This window comes from Hylobates moloch, unplaced genomic scaffold (assembly GCF_009828535.3).
Source record: "Hylobates moloch isolate HMO894 unplaced genomic scaffold, HMol_V3 SCAFFOLD_66, whole genome shotgun sequence".
Classification (NCBI taxonomy): Eukaryota; Metazoa; Chordata; class Mammalia; order Primates; family Hylobatidae; genus Hylobates; species Hylobates moloch.
This window is the reverse complement of record NW_026652341.1, coordinates 268,921-279,200: the sequence shown is the minus strand read 5'-3', so window position 1 is coordinate 279,200 and position 10,280 is coordinate 268,921. Positions and strand designations below refer to the sequence as shown.

Sequence of the window (10,280 nt, the reverse complement as noted above, 5' to 3'; positions counted from 1 at the left end):
ATATTTGAGTGCTTATTTGTACCAAGTCTATTGTGGGCAAAGGTGGATATATTGGTGCACAAAATAGATAAAACCCCTGTCCTTTTGCATTTTGTAGGCAAACAACTAATAAAACATATATGATGTCAGATGATGCTATGAAGAAAAATTACAAGAGAAGTGACATAGGGTGAGGTGTGCTGGTCTCCAGGATGGCCTGGCCAGGCTGCATTGGAGGGTGACATTTGAATTTCCATTGCGAGGGATGTGAGGGAGTGAACCATCTTGAGAAAGAACATTTAGGGTGGAGCAAATAGCCACTGCAAAGGCCTGAAGCTAGCACAGTAATACAAGATCTTTTCATTTGATAATCTTCCACACTATCTATATGATAATATCCTTCTAGAGAGTTCAAAATAAAGTTGAGCCTGTGCTATTTAATAGGAGTATCTTTCCTTCGATGCCTGAGCAGATACTTTATTTGGGACTGGTACCAAAGGAAGTGGCTAGAAAAGTAAGACAGAAGGGAGGAAAGTCAGAATAGGGTATGTTCATGAGCTCGTTCCTGGGTGCACAACTAGGTCTCTGTTCACTGGGACCCCATTCACACAGAGCAAGTCTCGCTAGACAAAGGTGGCTGGCACTTATTTTTTATTATCATTTTTTGCAGAGACGGGGGAGGGGAGTCTCACCATGTTGGCCAGGCTGGTCTCGAACATTTGGCCTCAAGTGTTCCTCCCTCCTTAGCCTCCCAAGGTGCCAGGATTACTGGCGTGAACCATAGCAACCAGCCCCGGGGAATTAATTCACTGCATTTTCTTTTCCATTGGTTGACGATTTTCCTGGGCATTTTACCCTCCTCCACCTCAAGGTTTGTGATCATTGAGGGTCCCCCAACTTCAGGGAGAGCCCAGAGGAAGGAGGGCAGAGAGATACCTGGCAGAAAACTGCGGGTGAGGGCTCACCACGCAATGCATCATGGGCAGCTGCTGCAGAAGAGAATAGTTACTGGTACTTTCTGCTCAGTGCGGATAGTCTGTTTCTAACAAGCAATGACATGAAACAGACAGTGTGACTATAGAGTTGAAAGTATGTTATAAAAATTGGGGAGCCCAACTTATCTCTCTTGGGCAATAAGCCAATATGCAGACTTATCAAAGAGACTCTTTAAGGTGCCCACAGGCAACACTCTTTAATTTTAATTTTGTGCAAAAAATTCTGGAATTTGCTTTAAAAAGTTAAGAAAACCTTGTTGAAATCAAGGAGATTGATAGAAGAAACAGTTTGACTTTAAAACTTTTCAGAGAATTTCAGTAGACTCCAGTTAGCTTTGAATAGCATTAGATTTTCTCCAACCTTTTACAAGACCCTTAAAAATATACCTCAAATACCTGAATGTGTGATGCATTGAGTAAAGTGAGTTACTGGCTAATATCGGAAGATCCCAGGGCTCAGTCCTCACTCCTCTTCTTCTCTGTCTACGACTGTGCTTGGTGCTGTCCCCATCTATGATGGCTGTAAATTCCATTTGCCTGCTGCTGTCCATGAACGGAAGCCTACCTGGGACCCCCTCCTGACCTGGAGACCCATAAATCCAACTGCCTGCTTGGCAGCTCCCGTGGATGTTTCGTGATCAGCATTCCCAACAGTGAAATCCTGAACGCTCCTCCCCAAATCCGCTCCACACACGGCCTTCCCTATCCCTTGTGGTGGTAACTGAGTCCATTGTGGGTCCATGGGCCCCCCTTTCTTTGACTCCCCAGCTCCAGTCCCCTAGCAAGACCAGCTGGATCTGCTCTTTGCATTGCCAGGATCTGCCCACGTCTCAGGGCCCTCACTGCCCAGCCCACACATGATGCTTAAAGACACGCTCACACACGTCCAAATATTTAAAATTTATAAATCAAACCCATAAATTTTAATTTGATAAGTAAAAAATGTTTAAATAAACAATTTTAAAAGTACATTTAAAAAGTTCTCTCCTCCTTCCTTGGTAGAGATGACTTCCTAATGATGTAGAAGGCCAAGTTCTACAGAGCTTGGGATTACCGAATTTCCCCGATAGGAGGTGTATGGGAGGGGAGGCTGAGGGGGGCAGCCTGCCCATGGCCCACACCCTGGCTCCCCCTCCCAGCTCTGTATGCACCCTTGGGCATCCCGTCCACATGTTCATGTCCACGCACACGTTCCTCATCAGTCTCAGGGATATGCACACTCACTTCAATCTTCCCCAAATTATAGTTGTTCACATAGCAGATTTGTTTCTCTCATGTTATTTTACATTTTCAATTCTCTATATTTTATTTCTGTTTGTTTTTTCTTCCTTTTTTTAAACTTCCTCTGAATAGTTCAAAATTTCTCTGCTACCCCTGAAAGTTACACATTCTGCCTTCTGATTTTGTTCTTTTTTTTTTTTTTTTTTTTGAGACAGAGTCTCACTCTGTTGCCCAGGCTGGAGTGCAGTGGCCCAGTCTCAGCTCACTGCAACCTCCGCCTCCCACGTTCAAGTGATTCTCCTGCCTCAGCCTCCTGAGTAGCCGGGATTACAGGCGCGTGCCACCATGCCCGGCTAATTTTTGTATTTTTAGTAGAGATGGGGTTTCACCATGTTGTTCAGGCTGGTCTCGAACTCCTGACCTCGTGATCCGCCTGCCTCAGCCCCGCAAAGTGCTGGGATTACAGGCATGAGCCACTGCACCCGGCCTTCTGATTTTGTTCTTATATTTGTTCTTATATTGACAGCTGACTTCTTTTCTGGCTTACACTTGTGCTTTTATTTCCCTAACATTGTTTCAAGATTATTGCTATTTATGTCTTTTCTCAACATAACTGAAGAACCATAGCATGCTCTCATCTGGCAGGCAAGAGTCCAGGGGCTTGAGTTTGGGGTGACCAATGTGTGGACCTCATTGCTGGTGTGTGTGTGCGTGCCTGCACCAAGATCCCACGTTATGGGGTGCGAGTTCCCACATTCCATGCCAGCTCCTAAGCCTAGGCAGCACTGGGCAGGGCATGGGAGGTGATGCTGCCCAGCTCTGGATGGACCAAGCCCCGGACTCTGACAGCAGCTCTCTGCCAAGGCTCCTGTGAAAAATTGCACGGGGTACAGAGAACACTCAAGGCCATAACCCCAGGACAGTCAGCCCTTCTGTCCCCAACACCTAAATTGGGATTGAATCATCTCCTGTGTCCGCCTTTATTGGTTTATTTCAGGTGCAGAGCATTGTTCTGTACTTATGACCTGCTGCATTCTCTCTGGAATCACTGGAGACAGGTTGGGAGGAAGAGGTGGCTCTCCGTTTTACTTTAATTCTCCCCTACGCAAACGCTTTACACTTTGAAGATGTGTGGCCTGAAATGCATTGGGAATAAAACTATTAAATAAGCCACACTGCTTATAAGTAATAACTCCAAACTACTACTCTTGGTGGGGAGAATTAATGTCACTACCCAGAAAGTATTGCCACAAACTTTTTTTTGAGACATCTACTTCAAAATCAGTTTATTCAAAAGAGATTAACATGTTCACTCCCACCCCTGCCCTACATACTCACGCCATCAGTGTGACAGGGAAGGCCCAGGGAAGAAGTGCTCTGTGATCACAGATAGTCCATCGCGGTGTGAGAGACCCACCTCGCAGTGAGGAAAACAGTGCATTTTGTAGGAGCACAAGTCCGCTGGTAATGTTCACGAAGGTTGCTCTTCAGTGGATCTTTCAGCAAGTGCATACACAAAGATGATGGACTTTCTACAGTTACAACATGTTCAGTCTTCTGACTAGGTCAAGAGAAAAAAGAAAAAACAGACATCCCAGGTTATACATCTGTCTGCACTGGCAGGATGCTCCCAGCGAGGGGACCTCCAGTTAGGGAAGCTCCCGGCTGGCATTGCCAGGTAAGCAGCTCCTCTTAAAGAATGCAGTCTCTACTGGGTTGTTTAGCTTGTGTGTGCCACACGTTGATACTCTGCCCAAACAACAGCTGTTTTAACTGAAGTGGAATATTCCAAGCAACTCTGATAAAAAAACAAAATAACTCTTCGTTGTATATTTTCCTATGTGGAAAATATAGGCTTTGTCAATTCTATATATGCAGACAAAAATACAGACAACGTAAAGCCTACTGCATAAATTGGAAAGCCTGTTTATGTTGTGATATATTGTTACATTCAAATTATATAGGGAGTTCGCTGGAAACGTTCACTGCTGAGACCACTTTGTTTCTGAAGAGACCATGTATGTCCGGAGTTGGTTCCTGCTGGTGGGTTCATGGTCTCACTGACTTCAAGAATGAAGCTGCAGACCTTCCTGGTGAGTGTTACAGCTCTTAAAGATGGCACGGACCCAAGAATTGAGGGGTAGCAAGTTTTATTGTGAAGAACTAAAGGACAAAGTTTCCGCAGCGTGAAAGGGTACCTGAGTGGGTTGCTGCTACTGGCTGGGATGGCCAGCTTTTATTCCTTTATTGTTCCCACCCATGTTCCGTTTCTGTCCTATCAGAGTGCCCGTTTTTCAATCCTCCCCACAATTGGCTACTTTAAGAATCCTGCTGATTTGTGCATTTGACAGAGCGCCGATTGGTGCGTTTTACAGAGCACTGATTAGTGTTTTACAGAGTGCTGATTGGTGCGTTTTACAGAGCACTGATTAGTGTTTTACAGAGTGCTGATTGGTGCATTTTACAGAGCACTGATTAGTGTTTTACAGAGTGCTAATTGGTGCGTTTTACAGAGCACTGATTAGTGTTTTACAGAGCGCCAATTGGTGCGTTTTACAATCCTCTTGTAAGACAGGAAAGTTCCCCAAGTCCCCACTGGACCCTAGGAAGTCCAGCTGGCCTCACCTCTCACATGGACCTTGGCAAACCCTCAGTTGGGTGTAAGAGAGGCAATGGGCGTCTCAGGTTGGGCTCCACACCCAGGGTTATCCTGGAGGCAGCTCCTGCGGGCTCAGAGCACCAATTGTTAAATGCACAGGAATTCTATGAGGAAGCTGCTAAACTGTTTATAGCTTGAAATCAGCTATGGCAGGAATCTTTACACCACAGACGTCAACAAATGCTGCAAATCAGGGTTGTTGTTGTTGTTTAAATTCAGAAAGCCTGTTTACACCACTATGCCACCTTCCAGGCAGAGGAGTGTAAAAGGTGGAGAATTATTACAGGGTGATGACACTGCTCAGAGGGGTAAGAGACGCTATCCAGAATGCAACAGCATACTGTACCAGGAACATTTTTACAAGCTGCCTGGTAACATGTTTCGGTCTTGAATTTGGTTGGATTATTAAAGATTCACATCCTGCATGTTTTTATAATTATTATTTCAAATTACAGTAATAATTTCAGCCTAAGAATTAGCTAGCCAACGTTTGGTCTCCTATATGTCAGAAAACCTTTTCATGACTGGTTGCCATGCTTTCAAAGAACATCTAGTGGAGAGGCAGCAAAAAAAAAAGCAGGCCAGGAAATTGCTCACATGTGTTAGAAGAGAAAGTTGTCAGCAACCTTGTCAGTAGTCCTAGTCATCTTCCAACTAGCTCCGACTCAGCAAGCCACTCAGGAGTCCACCCACCAAATACAGTGGAAGGCCCGGGTAGGTAGTGAGGGAAGGTGCTAGCCTAGTGGGTAGCTCCTCAGCTGAGATTTGAATCAGTGAAAAACAGAAATATGCTCCCCTGGCTCAGTCATACTGTGCTAAGGTAACAACCCAAGCGGCTAAGAGCAAAGTGTGATTTTTCACGGAGAGAAAATATTGACACAAGAGCACATGTAGGAATTTTTCATTTATCTCACAAATTATCCTGATCTAATTGACTCAGGCATCACAAAGCCAGTGCTCTGAAGAAAGGTGCAGTCGATAACATAAGGGAGTGAATGAGATAGATTTGCAGACGTCAGAATGTCAAGAAGGATGCCAGGCCTGAAGACCCAGAAGAAGATGTAGAATAACTATCTAAACAAGAGAGATGCATCTGAGACTTAGCGAAGGGCACAGGGTCCTTGAGTTACAGTCCAAGGGCAAATGCAAGAAGGGTTAGCGTCGTCATTCAAGTAACTTTATTCCAGGCGGAAATTTCTACATACCAAGAAATGTCTGAGAGAATGGTCCAAACTTATTCGGGGGGGGCGGAGGGGGGGCGGGCGGGGAAAGTAGTTGTTTTGTTTAGGTGCAAAGGAAAGACACAGTAATAAACTGAAACAAAACGTACAAGTGCAGGTGTGAACAAAAGGACTGGAGAAGACCCAGCCTGGAGCATGGCCCCGTGCCAGCCAGGAGCTGCTTGGGTCGGCGTTGCACTGCGTCTGATGAAGAATCTGACTTTGACTGCAAGTGCTGCCTCTTACCATAACCTTCCCTAATGCTGGCCTCTGATGGTTCTGATCTTTGCTGCCAGAGCTGCCCTGAGTTTTCTCTCTCTGCTTTTTAGATTTCCTTGAATATTTTAAAGAAAAAGTTAAAAAAAATAAGATGCTATATCCTGTTCTGAAACATTTTCAGGAAGTCCACTACAAATTGCATTTGTAAAGAAATAATAAGTGGATTCAAAGGACTAGGCATGGATTTATATTCAGCCCACAGCCTAACAGAGCTAATGAAACCAAAGTCAAGTCCCAGTTTCAAGTGGAGACCTCTCGAGTCACGACATCCCTTTTAATAATCTTAGGTTTATTTATATACAGGAGGTGGATGGAAAAACGGGGTTTTGTGGATATCACTATTTTTGTTCCATGAGGAAATAGTTTTATATATTCCTTGACTACCAAACAACTGGGCTAAAAGCTTGAAATTAGCAATCTTTGTCATAAAGACAAGGATACTACGCTGAAATGGAGGAGAGTTAGTATTTCATTAATTCAACAATTATGGAGCAACTGTTTTGAAACAGTCACACTGTCAGATATTAGAATATGTAAATGAATTAGACATATTTACCACTCTCGACGGACTGAGGGACTGCTGAGGAAGACATGTGGAAAGGTTGTTACAATCCAGGTCAGTGAGATTTCATGTGAGTAACGCAGGTAATGATCACATGAAATGCAGAGTTACCGAATGCACATGAAGTTCTCACGTTGGAGGGCTAGCTTACTGATGTGCAGTGTCAGCCAGTCATCAGATGTGGAGAAAATCAACTGTGTACTAAGTCTAATTCATTCGGATGAAACATAATAAAAGGAACTCTTTTTTTGTTTTTGTTTTTTGAGACAGAGTCTCACTCTGTTGCCCAGGCTCGAGTGCAGTGGCGTGATCTCGGCCCACTACAACCTCCGCCTCCCGGATTCAAGCGATTCTCCTGCCTCAGCCTCCTGAGTAGCTGGGATCACAGGCACGAACCACCACACCCGGCTAATTTTTGTATTTTTAGTAGAGACGGGCTTTTACCATGTTGGTCAGGCTGGTCTTGATCTCCTGACCTCATGATCCGCCTACCTCAGCCTCCCAAAGTGCTGGGATTACAGGCATGAGACACCGCACCCAGCAAAAGGAACTCTTAAAAGTTCATTAACAAAAAGCATTATGGAAATGCAGAGGGGAACCTCATGCGGTCTATAGAATTGGGAAGGGTGTCCTGAAGAAAATGATATTTTTGTTGTCAAAATAGGAGTTGGCCAGAGAGGGAGGATGAAAAATTGTAAGGTGTTCAGAAATGGCACAGTGAGTGTGGGGACCATGGGCAGTTCTGTGTTGCTGGATCATGATGTGCAAGGCACAGCTGGCAATGGCAGGCTGGAGAGGGAGGACCCTGTGTGTGCTGGTAACATAATTGGATTTCTTTTTTTTTTTTTTTTTTTGAGATGGAGTTTCACTCTCGTTGCCCAGGCTGGAGTGCGATGGTGTGCAATCTTGGCTCACTGCAACCTCTGCCTTCCAGGTTCAAGTGATTCTCCTGCCTCAGCCTCCCAAGTAGCTGGGATTACAGGTGCATGCCACCATGCCCAGCTAATTTCATATTTTTAGTAGAGATGGGGTTTCTCCATGTTGGTTAGGTGGTCTCAAACTCCTGACCTCAAGTGATTCTCCTCAGCCTCCCAAAGTGCTGGGATTACAGGCGTGAGCCACTGCGCCTGGCCTTGGATTTCTTATGTGGGCAATGGCAAGGCACTAAAAGGGGCTAAGCCAGACAAATTTCCATTTAAAGGTGACTGCCCAGACCCCAGCGTGGGAGACAGATTTAAAAGGGACAAGACTTGAGACTAGAGATGATTTTGGAGGCTACTGAATTGTCTAGGTGCAAGTGAGGGTTTGGACTGAAGCAGTAGGAGTAGACGAGGAAAAGCAGAGCAGGCTGGAGAAATATTTATGAAGGGAAATTGGCAAGACCTCCAGGTGTAGAGGTGGTGACGGGAAAGACAGAACTTCTAGGTTTTGATAACTGGTGATAGTCCTCACCAGCCACAGCTAAGTACAGAAAAGGCAAGGGCTAGCTAAAGAGGTAGGTGATTATGTCACTGGAGACACTGAAAGAATAGTGATGATGCCCCAGAGGCAATTAGGTCCTTGTCTCTGCAGCCTGGGGAAGGGCAGAACTGGACAGCAGGGTTGGAGAGTCTGAGGAAATAGGCAGAGAATCCAAAAAGTGCTCATGACGTTAATTAAGGGGAGTGTGTGGAGGAGATAAGCAGGGAGCCAAGAATTTAAGGTCTGAGCCAAGAAAAAGAAAGGACGCTATGGAAAAGCTAGAGATACCTCTGAAGTTCAGGGTCAGGCGTTTGGGGGTGATCAGGGCTGCTATCCTCAACTTCCTCAAAGAAATAGGATGCAGAGCGGCCTGCTAGCACAGATGAGGGGTGGCTTGAGGAGAAAAAGAAAAGTCTTAAATAGATACAATTCTTAATTTAAAAACAAATTTAAAAAGGAAAAAAAAGGCCAGGCGCAGTGGCTTACGCCTGTAATCCCAGCACTTTGGGAGGCCAAGGCGGGCGGATCACGAGGTCAGGTGATGGAGACCATCCTGGCTAACATGGTGAAACCCCATCTCTACTGAAAATACAAAAAGTTAGCCGGGCATGGTGGTGGGCACCTGTAGTGCCAGCTACTCGGGAGGACGAGGCAGGAGAATGGCTTGAACCTGGGAGGCGGAGGTTGCAGTGAGCTGAGATCGGGCCACTGCACTCCAGCCTGGGCAACAGAGCGAGACTCCGTTTAAAAAAAAAAAAAAAGGAAAAAAAGAGAAAATTCTCACCAAAGACAATTAGGAGAATGAAGTGAAATCACGAGGCCAGCTGAACGCTGAGAATGTGCATTTTCAGTGGCTCAATTCTGCCACGCTGTGTAGTGATCTTTTTCACAAGCTGGTCATGAGCTATCAGGGTTGGAATAGAGAAGGCTGACCTGAGCATGCACACCGCTGGATTCCACTGGGCTGTGTGAGGAGAGGCAGGATGGTGGGGAGTGAGGGGAGCAGCTGGGTTCAGCGTGGGTGCAGAATGACTCGAGGCCAAGCCAGACCAGACAGAGCGTGCTGCGGCTTAGAATCACGGTACTTTTTAATTGGCTGTGTTTGTCAGAGGCATTCCCCTCCTTCCTCCTCATCTCACTTTCGCCTCTCCAACTTCTGTAAATTGTCCTTAGCTGTTTCATGGCTAACAACTTTTTAATACTTATTTCATTAATTTTATCCCATGATAATTTTCCTTTTATCTGGGGTTATCTCCCAAACACTAAGTTGCCTGATACATGAACAACAATTCCATTCTATCTTGCTCACCAAAAATGTTTCTGAAGTCGTTAATGTGTTCCCCCTAGAGCCAAATTAAGAATGTTAAAAAGTCTTCTAGCCACTTATCCCATGTTACCTTAATTCAAGCCATTTCATGTTTTATGAGCTCGGTTACACAACACGTAACCATCTAATTGGCTTAACTCCTCCTCTGAAAGAAACTTGAAACAAGTTTCTTTGAGGTTGGGACCTCCTCTTGCGTCTTAGTTCTTAGACTGAAATGTGAGTGAAGTTCAGAAGAGTGGTCACTAGGGAGGGGAGTAAGCCATGTTCAGAGTGCAAAGGGTGACTAGGGAAACAGCCTAGAGTCTTGAGATTTCCGATTCCTGGGCATAAATGAATGACTTTGCAGACCTTCATCCCAAGGCGACGACTTCTGCCCTTGCATCTGCTTTTGCATGTGAGAAAAGGCCTGGGTTGGGGTAAAGTTCTGTCCCTGAAATATTTCCTCAATGCCCCACACTAATTCAGAAACTCACCAAAGGGAGGATAATTTAAAATGTGCATATTTGCCAATACATGTAAACTTTCCAGTCATGACCAGCTCGATGTGAACGAGTCTGAGATCCAGCTCGATGTGAAC

The 10,280-nt window shown here is 45.2% G+C and overlaps 1 long non-coding RNA gene across 1 annotated transcript; it reads right to left on the bottom strand.

Annotated features, from left to right (window-relative positions):
- Positions 1-3,466: 3,466 nt before the first annotated feature.
- LOC131382573 (uncharacterized) lies at positions 3,467-10,239 on the bottom strand. The gene is made up of 2 exons (XR_009212143.1): positions 10,177-10,239; positions 3,467-3,756 (listed from the first exon to the last, which is right to left on the bottom strand). It is a non-coding gene; the product is annotated as an uncharacterized LOC131382573 (long non-coding RNA).
- Positions 10,240-10,280: the final 41 nt, after the last annotated feature.